At 41.1% G+C, this 16,889-nt stretch overlaps 1 protein-coding gene across 1 annotated transcript in view; it reads left to right on the forward strand.

Moving 5' to 3' along the window:
• Positions 1-16,889, forward strand: part of LOC311137769 (WD repeat-containing protein 18-like) — an 85,437-nt gene that overhangs the window by 14,940 nt on the left and 53,608 nt on the right. The window lies entirely within an intron of this gene.

Here is a 16,889-nt window from a genome sequence, read left to right on the forward strand (position 1 = left end):
GGATGAGCTACTGGAGCGTGTGTGTTCTCAACGCAGGGCCTCAACCAGTCTGATTTAGCTTTTTGACTACTGTGCCGAGTGACTGACTGAGAACAACCAGCGGCTAAGAGAGGATCACTCCCAGGCTTTTATTTAGCCAGCCAGCCAGTGTTTCTATTGATTTATAACGGCATGCCATCTTGCTCTGATATGAAAAAATAGAAAATCATAATTTTGTAGAGGTCAAATGGAATGTGCCTAGACAATATATTGCATTGGAGCTTTACTGTAAATAAGTCAACTTCTTGAGGCTTCTGACGTTAAAATGGGTAGGAATGCCATGGAGTACGGTATAGCTGCAGCTGAAATCAAGCTGTTAAAGTGAATAAAAGGATCAGCCAGGTAGAGCCGGAATTCTTACTGGTTGGTAGGTGATCAAATACTTATGTCATGCAATAAAATGCAAATTAATTACTTAAAAATCATACAATGTGATTTTCTGGATTTTTGTTTTTGTTTGTCTCTCACAGTTGAAGTGTACCTATGATAAAAATTACAGACCTCTACATGCTTTGTAAGTAGGAAAACCTGCAAAATCGGCAGTGTATCAAATACTTGTTCTCCCCACTGTATATTGGTGTATTATCAAGCCTTTTTTATCTTTACATAATCAATAGAATGATAACTGATAATCATTTCTAATGCACCTCTCTAGTTACGGGGTTTTGGGGTCTATTTTTTGGCCAAAAGTAAGAACAGTTGAGTTGGCAAATCTCCTCAAAGTTATGTTGAATATAAAACATTTGCATTCTCACCCTGCAGCCTGGAAGAAAGCCAAGAGCTAGTGCTTTGGTTGACCAAAACATTGATTGGCCTTTTGCACCGACTTCACCCGCTATAGGTGTAATAGGGATTCCAGTTATGTTGGTGCTGCACTGTTCCGTTACACTGCCTTGCACTAACAAGTCATATTTTTCAAGGTAAGTAAGTTGCAGTTGTTATTATTGCATGGGGACTTGGTTGTGAATCATGTATTCTCATCTCTGGAATGCAATCCAGTTAATCAGGAAACAACACTCAAAATCCAATTAAGATAATGTACATTCAATACAAAAGAGAAATGTATACAATAGAGGACCTCATTATTTTAAGCCACACACAACACTGTCAAATCGTAATCTGGGGTGCTTTGAGTCACTACAGAATGGATATTGAGTTTATTACTATTATTTTCAGACACAGTGTGTCAACTAACTAATATTTACCTGCTTGTAAGCTATTTCTTCTGACTGAACCCCCCTCATTCATGCAAAAAGTAGTGGTATCCAAATATACCTATGAGATCCTAATATACTGATAGGTGTACAGAGTTCACATAGTCCAGGCTGTTCTACAATGTCGTGACGTGACTTTCATTAATATGATGACTGTTATTTATCGAACGAACTAATACCCGATTTTAAATTAATCTTGTAACAATTAACTCATTACGATTTGGGGCACCACGGAAGAAGTTGTTTATAAAGTTACCATCTCCCGAATTAAACTCTTAAGGTCTTTACCTATCAATACGTATAAAACAGTCAACGTATTAATCATTACCTCTTATCAGTCTCATTCTGAACGGTCGTAGCCTTCTTGGATCTGCAAGAACCCCAGCTTCATTTATGATTCTGCACTACACAATTTGGTTGAATTATTTATTTACTAGCTAACTAAATAATAACACAGAATAACATACACACTTAATACATGAGAAAAAGTCCCTAGCGGACTAACAACAGCATGACTGCTTGGTTACCAAAAGAGGGAGGGGTAGAGAGGGAGAGAGAGAAAGAGAGACACTTATTAATCATAATACTTTGCTCACGAACCACCGCCCGTTTGGAGTAAGAAATCATGAATGTATTTACTTGTCTTTGTTCGTCGTCTAACTCTGGTGAAACCAAGCCTTCTTCTTAGTGGGTTTTGGTAGTGTCCTGTGTCAGTGTAAGGCTCTGGTTGTCAACCAGAGGTCACAATGTCCTTCTTCTTAGTTGTCTTGGTTTGGAGTGGAGTCTTTCTTCAGAGCAGATACTCAGCTGTAGAAGTGATTGTCTGAGAGGGGATTTTGTCCTTCCCACCTTGTGTGGTTAGTCAGAGTTTGAACCAATTTACACGCACAGCTGCATCCTGGCAATGTTCGTGTCTAGTCTGGGAGGTGATCTTCTTCACCTCGTGTTGAGGTTCAACGTTCCAACAATTTTCACGTCTTTCTGGTCTGATGTTAATTTGTCTTTCAAGCCTCTGAGCTCACTCGGCACGTGGCTACTTAATGGTGCAAAGCATCATCAAAAACTATAATCTCGGTAGGAATGTGATTTTAGTTTTCTATCTTAACAAAACTACTCTTATAATTTTCCATATTATATACACAAAGTATTGGATGAAAACTTGTATACTTTTTAAGTTACAACATTTTCTTGATACAATTCTTAATGACGTCACAAAATAATAAACAACATGACATGATTATTCTTTAGGTCCCCACTGACCATTCCCCATATTCTTATCTTAGAAATATTGTTCCAGTGTTTACTTTTTGGACGTTAGAGTTTTGGCAGCAAAAGTCTTCTGGAGACAAAGGGACATTCCAATCACCAATACTGGAGGCGTAGCAAGAGATTCCCCTCCTGCCTAATTTACGACCGGGTGTGAGGTGTCAAAACCAGCCCAGTCCCCCTTCCCCTCTTCAGTGGGTGAGAGAGGATCTGGTTATTGCCAGCCATTGCCAAGCTGATCTGAGGCCTTAGATCCTCACACAGGACAGTCATGACAACAATTTAACACAAATATAAACGCAGTATGCAACAATTTCATAGATTTTACTGAGTTACAGTTCATATAAGGAAATCAGTTAATTGAAATAAATTCATTAGGCCCTAATCAATGGATGTCACATGACTGGGAATACAGATATCATCTGTTTGTCACAGATACAGTGAGGGGAAAAAAGTATTTGATCCCCTGCTGATTTTGTACGTTTGCCCACTGACAAAGAAATGATCAGTCTATAATTTTAATGGTAGGTTTATTTGAACAGTGATAGACAGAATAACAACAACAAAATCCAGAAAAACGCATGTCAAAAATGTTTTAAATTGATTTGCATTTTAATGAAGGAAATAAGTATTTGACCCCTCTGCAAAACATGACTTAGTACTTGGTGGCAAAACCCTTGTTGGCAATCACAGAGGTCAGACGTTTCTTGTAGTTGGCCACCAGGTTTGCACACATCTCAGGAGGGATTTTGTTCCACTCCTCTTTGCAGATCTTCTCCAAGTCATTAAGGTTTTGAGGCTGACGTTTGGCAACTCGAACCTTCAGCTCCCTCCACAGATTTTCTATGGGATTAAGGTCTGGAGACTGGCTAGGCCACTCCAGGACCTTAATGTGCTTCTTCTTGAGCCACTCCTTTGTTGCCTTGGCCGTGTGTTTTGGGTCATTGTCATGCTGGAATACCCATCCACGACCCATTTTCAATGCCCTGAATGAGGAAAGGAGGTTCTCACCCAAGATTTGACGGTACATGGCCCCGTCCATCATCCCTTTGATGCGGTGAAGTTGTCCTGTCCCCTTAGCAGAAAAACACCCCCAAAGCATAATGTTTCCACCTCCATGTTTGACGGTGGGGATGGTGTTCTTGGGGTCATAGGCAGCATTCCTCCTCCTCCAAACACGGCGAGTTGAGTTGATGCCAAAGAGCTCAATTTTTGGTCTCATCTGACCACAACACTTTCACGCAGTTCTCCTCTGAATCATTCAGATGTTCATTGGCAAACTTCAGACGGGCATGTACAGTGGGGAGAACTAGTATTTGATACACTGCCGATTTTGCAGGTTTTCCTACTTACAAAGCATGTAGAGGTCTGTAATTTTTATCATAGGTACACTTCAACTGTGTCCAGAAAATCACATTGTATGATTTTTAAGTAATTAATTTGCATTTTATTGAAGTTTTAGAAAAGCGAAACCCCTCTCGCTACAGGTGTATTCTGGAAATGTTATATTAGTCTCACAGACTGTGATTGTGGTGGCTTAGTAAAACTTTGAATCAACATAGCCACCCACCAGTAGCCTGCTTCTTCCCCAATGCAAATCTGTGGTCATGCGCAGCCTATAATAAATTAATCTTTCCAAGCTATCCCAGAGGGGTATATGACAAAGCAGGATAAATGAGTCAGCCAGCTAACTTGCCTAAATATTCTGAAATCACTTTAGATTTTTTAGAAAGATACGCTTAAAATGGGTATGGTCTAATTTCAACTGTGAGAGACGGAATCTAAAATAAAAATCCAGAAAATCACATTGTATGATTTTTAAGTAATTCATTTGCATTTTATTGCATGACATAAGTATTTGATACATCAGAAAAGCAGAACTTAATATTTGGTACAGAAACCTTTGTTTGCAATTACAGAGATCATACGTTTCCTGTAGGTCTTGACCCGGTTTGCACACACTGCAGCAGGGATTTTGGCCCACTCTTCCATACAGACCTTCTCCAGATCCTTCAGGTTTCGGGGCTGTCGCTGGGCAATACGGACTTTCAGCTCCCTCCAAAGATTTTCTATTGGGTTCAGGTCTGGAGACTGGCTAGGCCACTCCAGGACCTTGAGATGCTTCTTACGGAGCCACTCCTTAGTTGCCCTGGCTGTGTTTTTCGGGTCGTTGTCATGCTGGAAGACCCAGCTACTTACTGAGGGAAGGAGGTTGTTGGTGTTGTGGTGTTCTTGGGGTTGTACTCATCCTTCTTCCTCCAAACACGGCGAGTGGAATTTAGACCAAAAAGCTCTATTTTTGTCTCATCAGACCACATGACCTTCTCCCATTCCTCCTCTGGATCATCCAGATGGTCATTGGCAAACTTCAGACGGGCCTGGACATGCGCTGGCTTGAGCAGGGGGACCTTGCGTGCGCTGCAGGATTTTAATCCATGACTTTAATCCATGACGGCATAGTGTGTTACTAATGGTTTTCTTTGAGACTGTGGTCCCAGCTCTCTTCAGGTCATTGACCAGGTCCTGCCGTGTAGTTCTGGGCTGATCCCTCACCTTCCTCATGATCATTGATGCCCCACGAGGTGAGATCTTGCATGGAGCCCCAGACCGAGGGTGATTGACCATCATCTTGAATTAATAATAATAATAATTGCGCCAACAGTTGTTGCCTTCTCACCAAGCTGCTTGCCTATTGTCCTGTAGCCCATCCCAGCCTTGTGCAGGTCTACAATTTTATCCCTGATGTCCTTACACAGCTCTCTGGTCTTGGCCATTGTGGAGAGGTTGGAGTCTGTTTGATTGAGTGTGTGGACAGGTGTCTTTTATACAGGTAGCGAGTTCAAACAGGTGCAGTTAATATAGGTAATGAGTGGAGAACAGGAGGGCTTCTTAAAGAAAAACTAACAGGTCTGTGAGAGCCGGAATTCTTACTGGTTGGTAGGTGATCAAATACTTATGTCATGCAATAAAATGCAAATTAATTACAAAAAAATTATACAATGTGAATGGGATTTTTGTTTTAGATTCCGTCTCTCACAGTTGAAGTGTACCTAATATAAAAATTACAGACCTCTACATGCTTTGTAATTAGGCAAACCTCGGCAGTGTATCAAATACTTGTTCTCCCCACTGTATATGTGCTTTCTTGAGCAGGGGGACCTTGCGGGCGCTGCAGGATTTCAGTCCTTCACGGCATAGTGTGTTACCAATTGTTTTCTTGGTGACTATGGTCCCAGCTGCCTTGAGATCATTGACAAGATCCTCCCGTGTAGTTCTGGGCTGATTCCTCGCCGTTCTCATGATCATTGCAATTCCACTAGGTGAGATCTTTCATGGAGCCCCAGGCCGAGGGAGATTGACAGTTCTTTTGTGTTTCTTCCATTTGCGAATAATAGAACCAACTGTTGTCACCTTCTCACCAAGCTGCTTGGCGATGGTTTTGTAGCCCATTCCAGCCTTGTGTAGGTCTACAATCTTGTCCCTGACATCCTTGGAGAGCTCTTTGGTCTTGGCCATGGTGGAGAGTTTGGAATCTGATTGATTGATTGCTTCTGTGGACAGGTGTCTTTTATACAGGTAACAAGCTGAGATTAGGAGCACTCCCTTTAAGAGTGTGCTCCTAATCTCAGCTCGTTACCTGTATAAAAGACACCTGGGAGTCAGAAATGTTTCTGATTGAGAGGGGGTCAAATACTTATTTCCTTCAATATAATGCAAATCAATTTTTAAAAAAAATTGACATGCGTTTTTCTGGATTTTGTTGTTGTTATTCTGTCTCTCACTGTTCAAATAAATCTACCATTAAAATTATAGACTGATCATTTCTTTGTCAGTGGGCAAACGTACAAAATCAGCAGGGGATCAAATACTTTTTTCCCTCACCGTACCTTAAAAAAGTGGATCGTAAAACCAGTCAGTATCTGGTGTGACCACCATTGCCTCATGCAGTGCGACACATACCCTTCACATAGAGTTGATCGGGCTGTCGATTGTGGAATGTTGTCCCACTCTTCAATGGCTGTGCGAAGTTGCTGGATATTGGCAGGAACTGGAGCACGATCCAGAGCATCTCAAACCTGCTCAATGGTTGACATGTCTGGTGATTATGCAGGCCATGGAAGAACTGGGACATTTTCAGCATCCAGGAATTTTGTACAGATCCTTGCGACATGGAGCCGTTTGTTGTCATGCTGAAACATGAGGTGATGGCGGCAGATGAATGGCACGACAATGGGCCTCAGGATCTCGTCATGGTAGCTCTTTGCATTCAAATTGCCATCGATAAAATGCAATTGTGTTCATTGTCCGAAGCTTATGCCTGCCCGTACCATAACCCCACTGCCACCATGGGGCACTCTTTTCACAACATTGACAACAGCAAACTTCTCGCCCACACGATGCCATAGATGCGGTCTGCCATCTGCCCGGTACAGTTGAAACCGGGATTAATCCGTGAAGAGCACACTTCTCCAGCGTGACAGTGGCCATCGAAGGTGAGCATTTGCCCACTGAAGTCGGTTACAACGCCCAGCACAAGATGCACCTGTGTAATGATCATGCTGTTTAATCAGCTTCTTGATATGCCACCATCCAGGTGGATGGATTATCTTGGCAAAGGATAAATGCTCACTAACAGGGATGTAAACACATTTATTTATAACATTTTGAAAGAAATAAGCTTTTTGTGCATATGCACCATTTCTGGGATCTTTATTTCAGATCATGAAACATGGGACCAACACTTAACATGTTGCGTTTATATTTTTGTTCAGCGTATCTCCAAGACGAAGAGTCTAATTACAAATGATCTGTGAACAACATCGGGCGCCTGCTCTGAGCTGGAAATTACTTTTGAACAGTGTCCCTGTCCATGAATTGTTCATGGAGTAGTTTTACAGGATGTATTTTATTCAGCAGTTCGGTCACATGTAATCTAAGTACAGTGGGGGGAAAAAAGTATTTAGTCAGCCACCAATTGTGCAAGTTCTCCCACTTAAAAAGATGAGAGAGGCCTGTAACTTTCATCATAGGTACACGTCAACTATGACAGACAAATTTGAGATTTTTTTCTCCAGAAAATCACATTGTAGGATTTTTTTATGAATTTATTTGCAAATTATGGTGGAAAATAAGTATTTGGTTACCTAGAAACAAGCAAGATTTCTGGCTCTCACAGACCTGTAACTTCTTCTTTAAGAGGCTCCTCTGTCCTCCACTCGTTACCTGTATTAATGGAACCTGTTTGAACTTGTTATCAGTGTAAAAGACACCTGTCCACAACCTCAAACAGTCACACTCCAAACTCCACTATGGCCAAGACCAAAGAGCTGTCAAAGGACACCAGAAACAAAATTGTAGACCAGCACCAGGCTGGGAAGGCTGAATCTGCAATAGGTAAGCAGCTTGGTTTGAAGAAATCAACTGTGGGAGCAATTATTAGGAAATGGAAGACATACAAGACCACTGATAATCTCCCTCGATCTGGGAGAGATCTCACCCCGTGGGGTCAAAATGATCACAAGAACGGTGAGCAAAAATCCCAGAACCACACGGGGGGACCTAGTGAATGACCTGCAGAGAGCTGGGACCAAAGTAACAAAGCCTATCATCAGTAACACACTACGTCGCCAGGGACTCAAATCCTGCAGTGCCAGACGTGTCCCCCTGCTTAAGCCAGTACATGTCCAGGCCCATCTGAGTGCATTTGGATGATCCAGAAGAGGATTGGGAGAATGTCATATGGTCAGATGAAACCAAAATAGAACTTTTTGGTAAAAACTCAACTCGTCGTGTTTGGAGGACAAAGAATGCTGAGTTGCATCCAAAGAACACCATACCTACTGTGAAGCATGGGGGTGGAAACATCATGCTTTGGGGCTGTTTTTCTGCAAAGGGACCAGGACGACTGATCCGTGTAAAGGAAAGAATGAATGGGGCCATGTATCGTGAGATTTTGAGTGAAAACCTCCTTCCATCAGCAAGGGCATTGAAGATGAATCGTGGCTGGGTCTTTCTGCATGACAATGATCCCAAACACACCGCCCGGGCAACGAAGAAGTGGCTTTGTAAGAAGCATTTCAAGGTCCTGGAGTGGCCTAGCCAGTCTCCAGATCTCAACCCCATAGAAAATCTTTGGAGGGAGTTGAAAGTCTGTTGCCCAGCGACAGCCCCAAAACATCACTGCTCTAGAGGAGATCTGCATGGAGGAATGGGCCAAAATACCAGCAACAGTGTGTGAAAACCTGACTTACAGAAAACGTTTGACCTGTGTCATTGCCAACAAAGGGTATATAACAAAGTATTGAGAAACTTTTGTTATTGACCAAATACTTATTTTCCACCATAATTTGCAAATAAATTCATTAAAAATCCTACAATGTGATTTTGTGGATTTTTTTTCCTCATTTTGTCTGTCATAGTTGACGTGTACCTATGATGAAAATTACAGGCCTCTCTCATCTTTTTAAGTGGGAGAACTTGCACAATTGGTGGCTGACTAAAAACTTTTTTCCCCCACTGTAAATGCTTGTGGCACATATCCGATAGCCACACCAGGAAAAAAAATAAAATGGAAACACTACCTCCTTCAGATGTTTTTTAGGGGGACCAATTGCAACTGTTTTTTAACAAAGCATCATGGTAGTTAAAAATAAATACATGCGTATAGACTACTGATTAGGCAAATAATGTATTATCTTTGAAATGAATTACATTCTCCAATGAAGTCTCTCTCTTTTTTTATTATGATCAATCCATTATATTCCATATTTTGAAAGGGATTGGTGTGAAGTGATTCAGCCCATATTGTATAGATATTGCCATAGTTGGATATTATTGCAGAGTGGAACTCTGATAATTCTGACTCACCCTTTCCCCCAGGGGTTGGTATTTAATTGACAGTCGCGGGTTGTCTTTTCCATCTCACTCTGCCTCTCTCATCTTGAAAATCGCATCTCATCTCCCCTGTGGCAGGAGGAGTAGCCCACCAACTTCAAAACATTTTTAAGATGTAGGCTAACATATTTTTTTGTTAGGCTAATATATTAGACTTTACATTTAGGTTCACCAAACATCTGTATAACATCCTCAATAATTCTATAACGTTTTATTTTATTGTAGCATGTTTTGTCTCAATCAATAGCGTGCCTTTATGATGAATAGTTGGCAAGCTATTTCCATTTATAACAAATGCAAAAGTAAACTGTAAATGCAGAACATATTAAGGACATTCAACTTTTGTCTCCACTTACTCATGTGCTAAGCTTTACAGTTCTTCCTACACCATCCATTGGGTTATTTAATTCCAATGATGGACTGCTTTTCATAAAATCGTCACCATTTGCAGTAAATTCATTTAGCACAAGAAACAACTTATAAAAACCTCAAGGTTTTAAGCCTCACTACAGATGAGAATATCCGTCATTAAAATATATAACTCAATTTTAGTCTCATCTGACTTGAGTACCTTCTTCCATATGTTTGGGGATTCTCCCACATGCCTTTTGGCGAACACCAAACATGTTTGCTTATTTCTTTCTTTAAGCAATGGCTTTTTTCTGCCCACTCTTCTGTAAAGCCCAGATCTGTGGAGTGTACGGCTTAAAGTGGTCCTATGGACAGATACTCCAATCTCCGCTGTGGAGCTTTGCAGCTCCTTCAGGGTTATCTTTGGTCTCTTTGTTGCCTCTCTGATTAATGCCATCCTTGCCTGGTCCGTGAGTTTTGGTAGGCGGCCCTCTCTTGTCAGATTTGTTGTGGTGCCATATTCTTTCAATTTTTTTATAATGGATTTAATGGTGCTCCATGGGATGTTCAAAGTTTCTAATATTTTTTTATAACCCTGCCCCTGACCTGTTTGGAGAGCTCCTAGGTCTTCATGGTGCCGCTTGCTTGGTGGTGCCCCTTGCTTAGTGGTGTTGCAGACTCTGGGGCCTTTCAGAAAAGGTGTGTATATATACTGAGATCATGTGACAGATCATGTGACACTTAGATTGCACACAGGTGGACTTTATCTAACTAATTATGTGGCTTCTAAAGTTAATTGGTTGCACCAGATCTTATTTAGGGGCTTCATAGCAAAAGGGGTGAATACATATGCACACACCACTTTTCCTTTATTTAATTTGTAGAATTTTTTAAAACAAGTTAATTTTTTTATTTCACTTCACCAATTTGGACTATTTTGTGTATGTCCATTACATGAAATCCAAATAAAAATCAATTTAAATTACAGGTTGTAATGCAACAAAATAGGAAAATCGCCAAGGGGGATGAATACTTGTGCAAGGCACTGTATTCATATGGGTAAAAATAAAAGCTATGCATAAATAGGGCTGTGGTGATCATGAAATGTTGTCAGCCGGTAACTGTCATGCAAATAACTGCTGGTCTCATGGTAACTGACCGTTAATGAACATAGCCTACAAGCGACTCATGCGGACCTTTTGGAACATCTACATTTTAAAAAGTTGAATAAATCCATTAATATAGCCTACACCATCACAATAAATCAATGTATTTAGTTTAGGCAGATCTAAAGAAATAGGCTACATTTTCTTCATATCATATTTCAGAAAAGCAGAATAGCATTTTCTGAGTCGTCTGTAGAGCAGCTGTCTATGCCATATGGCTGTGGGCTACACTAGTACATTTAGCAGACACGATTCTTATAATTCCTGTGGCATTATTTTATGTTATTTATAGTAAGAAGAATACAATTGAACATAGCTGAATATAATAGAAAGGATATTTTTCTGAAACAATTTCTGAGGGAGTGAGCGGTTAACAAAGTGATAATTTGAAACAGGTCCTCCTATATGCTTAATTTAGAATTATTTATGCAACTTTAGTTGCGATACAAACCGGAGGCTATATGTTTTGATTTCTAATACATTACATGGCTGCATGATGCGACTAATGATGATTTGAAAAAAGTAGCATGAATGCTATGTTTCTTGCGCAGGCTGCACAATCTTCATCAGTCTCTCATTCACAATTTGACAAGCACTTGATAATATTCTCACTCATCAGACTATTCTCAATATAATCGGGTCTTTACATATAGCCTACTAATATACAGTACCAGTCAAAAGTTTGGACACACCTACTCATTCAAGGGTTTTTATTTTTATTTTTACTATTATCTACATTGTAGAATAATAGTGAAGACATCAAAACTATGAAATAACACATGGAATCATTTAGTAACCAAAAAAGTGTTAAACAAATCAAAATATATTTGTGATTCTTCAAAGTAGGCACCCTTTGCCTTGATGACAGCTTTGCACACTCTTGGCATTCTCTCAACCAGCTTCACCTGGAATGCTTTTCCAACAGTCTTGAAGGAGTTCCCACATATACTGAGCACCTGTTAGCTGCTTTTCCTTCTCTCTGCGGTCCAACTCATCCCAAACCATCTCAATTGGGTTGAGGTCGGGGGATTGTGGAGGCCAGGTCATCTGATGCAGCACTCCATCACTCTCCTTCTTGGTCAAATAGCCCTTAAACAGTCTGGAGGTGTGTTTTGGGTCATTGTCCTGTTGAAAAACAAATGATAGTCCCACTAAGCGCAAACCAGATGGGATGGTGTATCGCTGCAGAAAGCTGTGGTAGCCATGCTGGTTAAGTGTGCCTTGAATTGTAAATAAATTACAGACGGTGTCACCAGCAAAGCACCATCACACCACCTCCTCCATGCTTCACGGTGGGAACCACACATGCGGAGATCATCCGTTCACCTACTCTGCGTCTCACAAAGACACGGCGGTTGCAACCAAAAATCTCAAATTTGGACTCAGACCAAAGGACAGATTTCCACTGGTCTAATGTCCATTGCTCATGTTTCTTGGCCCAAGCAAGTCTCCTTTGGTACTGGTTTCTTTGCAGCAATTCGACCATGAAGGCCTTAGTCACGTGGTCTCCTCTGGACAGTTGTTGTTGAGATGTTTCTGTTACTTGAACTCTGTGAAGCATTTATTTGGGCTGCAATCTGAGGTGCAGTTAACTCTAATGAACTTATCCTCTGCAGCAAAGGTAACTCTGGGTCTTCCTTTCCTGTGGCGGTCCTCATGAGAGCCAGTTTCATCATAGCGCTTGATGGTTTTTGCGACTGCACTTGAAGAAACGTGCAAAGTTCTTGAAATGCTCTGGATTGACCGACGCTTTTCCCGCGGTTCATTTTCATGCCAGCCAGGTAAGCTACTCTTATAGAAAGCTGATGAGTTCCTCCTCTTTTTAATAGAGGCCATCAAAACTCTGTTTTCTCACGCTGTTGAATAGCATAGCCTGTATAAATGTTGCGCAACATGGGCTTATAGGAACGTTGTTAAAAAATATGCCAAATTTTGCCATGCCTATATACGTTGGGCAATTGACAGTATCAAGGGCCTATGTGTTCGGTGATTAATTACATTTCAAACGTTTTATGCGACATTATTGGCAAGTAACTTTATGCCTACTGTGTCAAAAGCGATTTATAGTTGTTGAACAGGAGTGAAGACAAGTGTATAACGGTAATATTATAAAAAAATGACCCTTTTAACAACCATTATACTGTATTATTCAGTGCATTAGCGGTATGCCTACCACATTTTTAAAGAAAATGTCAGGCAACAATTATATCAAACGTTTTACCATTGCAACAGTTTATGTACAGTCACATTCACCATGGTTGTCTGAAGCAGCTGGAGATGCCTCATCACGATTGGTTATTCCCCATAATTTACAACAATGTCAATGAGCGTCATCACCATCTTTCCTTTGCGGTACCTCAAACTGTCATGATTACCAGCTGAGAAACTTTTATGAGTTGATTTTACTCCTGGCTCGGAGTTTGTCTGAGCAGTGTCCTAACATCACCCTAAAACCTACTCTGAGCTGGGAGTCATATTTTAGTCTTAAGGTTTTAACAGGATTCCTAGGACCTTTTCTGAGATGCTTTGTAGATAGGGGCCCATGGTTGTTAGCACGAGGCAGGTTGGGCTATAGTCACCTTTCAGTAGCCTCCCCACCCCTATGACAGACTCTAAATGGATGAGCCCCTCCATTCCCTCTAATAAACACTCAGACTCGGCAGTGTAGTGTCTTGGAGCAGAGGTGGACGGATGGGAGGGGGTGTTCTGAATGATTTCATATCAAATTACATTTTATTGGTCACATATCAGTACATTTTGCATAATCCAAAACCCCAGAATTGTTTTATCTTTATATTTTCACTCTTATCATTTGGTGTTTTTATGTTTGGTGTAGTCATTTTTTTGTCATTCCGTGACTGGGTTGTGTAGTTGGCTTTGTTCAGACCTTCTGGCTCTCAAGTTGTTTTTCTCGCCCAAGACCACCAGGGTTTTGCTTCAAGCCGTTAACAATGTTTTCTTTTGATAAATGGTGCGATGAAAATCAATTTGATTAGAGTTCTACCAAACTGAGCGCATATATTTTTTATGTCATCATTAATCTGGCTTTTTCATCACTTTATTTTACTGGGCTTTAATTGAGTCTGCTAGAGTTCTCTTTTCTTTGGGGGGGGGGGGGACAAGAAAAATTGGCTATATGGTCACATATGTTGTGATCATGCATCCATCCATCCACATCAGAACTAAATTATATTCTTCTGTGATGTACAATAACACTTAGTACACACTTGTGATTCAAACATTGGGAATTTATGACAATGATGGCTTTATTTTGAATTTTTATCTGTTTAAATTACCATTCGCCTTCACCAAATGTTTGCAGGATCCCATTGCGATAATGTTTCAGTGCTGTGACCCTGATGTTCAAAAACTCAAACACTTATATTGTCTCACGCTTTCATCCGGTTTCTGAGATGTTTTCTACGAGTTTGACTTCCGTTGCAACAGTTGCAGTCCCTGATGTCATGGTTCTCAATTTTCAAATCAGAGACAAACTGTTTAAGTACAGTTGCCAAAAGGAACATTCTGTCATAAATGAACTGTGTTTGTACACTGGAACAGACCAAGGAATAAATATAAACAATAATGCTATCTTAACGGTTGTTCAAGAATGCACAAGGTCTTAGTGTTTACACTTGAATAAAAGGATCAGGTGGGAAGTAATGGACTTAAGAGCCTGGAACATTGTACACCATATATAGATAGTATGCTTCCATAAAGCCAATTGTAGACTATTTCCATATCCCTTGACTTCAGCATTTTTGTTTTATGATAGGGTTGTGGACATTGATCGAGTTCAATTATGGGCGGAATTCCAACGTTATTTTATGGTCAGCTTGTTTTATATCCTAAAGGAACATCAATCAGGTGGGATTTAACTAGGAAGGGGACAATGCAGAGGTGATGCTGAAGCTGTCCATCAGGCCAGTTTTACTGCTTTCTGAAGGATGCTCAACTCGCATAAGCCAAATGGCCACACATGGGTATAGTCGTCCATCTTATACAGAACTTGTCGAGGTTATGTAGCCCACTTCCACCATGAGATTTTTAAACAATTTTTTTGTAAACTGCCAGTTGGTTGGCATGGTCATATAGCACCAGCTGTGTCCAACACTGGACGAATATTGAGGTATTATGCCTAAACTTTTTGCACACACTGAGAAGACAGCCCTTTGGGCCATCCTATTAGAGAAGTAATTAGTGCAATATAAAGTAGCTGATCACAAGTCACCAAACCTACACCCCTTTACGTAACATACTTTCCACTTCCAAAATGTGTTCCTCAGCAGTTTTTTCCCCTCCTTACTCAATGAATTGCCTTCAGGATCTTGGCTAAAAATGTTAAGTGTCATAGCCACTAAATGATTTGATCTATCCAAGTCATTAAGTCGAGGTTGGAACAGAAATGTGCAGACGTTCTGCAGACTAAGATGTATTTTAGTGCTCTGCACTCTGAAACGGCCCACTCCTCTCAGACAGACAGACAGGGTCAGGCAAACAGCCCTGCAGTGTGAGCTCACAAACCATTATCTTTGTTCTCTCGCTCTTGCTCTCTCTCTTTCTTGGTCTCCCTCACTCTTTTTGTCATAGAGAGCATGAGCTAGGGTTGGGCGGTATCCAGATTTCCATACAGTTTCTGTACCATACCGGGGTATATCGTATTACCGAATGTGCACTGTGCTATTTAAAAACAAAAAACTATGTAGGCACCAGGGATCTTGATCCAGGAGGGGATTGAATGTCTACTGTAACCAATAAGCTTGATCTTGACATCTAGCCACTTAGCTAGCAAGTTATCAAACCAAATCATAGCTGTAGCCCTGAGCTGGATATAATTTATTTGACACATCTTACATTTCTTATAGTTATACTTAACTTATAGTTATTTATAAGCAGTGGTGTAGCACGCACCCCCGCTGCCCTTGCGATGCGGGGGTGGGGCCCTTATACATACATACAGTATCTCACAAAAGTGAGTACACCCCTCACATTTTTGTAAATATTTGAGTATATCTTTTCATGTGACAACACTGAAGAAATGACACTTTGCTACAATGTAAAGTAGTGAGTGTACAGCTTGTATAACAGCGTAAATTTGCTGTCCCCTCAAAATAACTCAACACACAGCCATTAATGTCTAAACCGCTGGCAACAAAAGTGAGTACACCCCTAAGTGAAAATGTCCAAATTGGGCCCAATTAGCCATTTTCCTTCCCCGGTGTCATGTGACTTGTTAGTGTTACAAGGTCTCAGGTGTGAATGGGGAGCAGGTGTGTTAAATTTGGTGTCATCGCTCTCACACTCCCTCATACTGGTCACTGGAAGTTCAACATGGCACATCATGGCAAAGAACTCTCTGAGGATCTGAAAAAAATAATTGTTGCTCTACATAAAGATGGCCTGAGCTATAAGAAGATTGCCAAGATCCTGAAACTGAGCTGCAGCACGGTGGCCAAGACCATACAGCGGTTTAACAGGATACGTTCCACTCAGAACATGCCTTGCCATGGTCGACCAAAGAAGTTGAGTGCACATGCTCAGTGTCATATCCAGAGGTTGTCTTTGGGAAATAGACGTATGAGTGCTGCCAGCATTGCTGCAGAGGTTGAAGGGGTGGGGGGGTCAGCCTGTTGGTGCTCAGACTATACGCCGCACACTGCATCAAATTGGTCTGCATGGCTGTCGTCCCAGAAGGAAGCCTCTTCTAAAGATGATGCACAAGAAAGCCCGCAAACAGTTTGCTGAAGACAAGCAGACTAAGGACATGGATTACTGGAACCATGTCCTGTGGTCTGATGAGACCAAGATGAACTTATTTGGTTCAGATGGTGTCAAGCGTGTGTGGCGGCAACCAGGTGAGGAGTACAAAGACAAGTGTGTCTTGCCTACAGTCAAGCATGGTGGTGGGAGTGTCATGGTCTGGGGCTGCTTTAGTGCTGCCGGCACTGGGGAGCTACAG

The sequence above is a fragment of the Coregonus lavaretus genome (genome assembly GCF_964263955.1).
Source record: "Coregonus lavaretus genome assembly, chromosome: 11".
Classification (NCBI taxonomy): Eukaryota; Metazoa; Chordata; class Actinopteri; order Salmoniformes; family Salmonidae; genus Coregonus; species Coregonus lavaretus.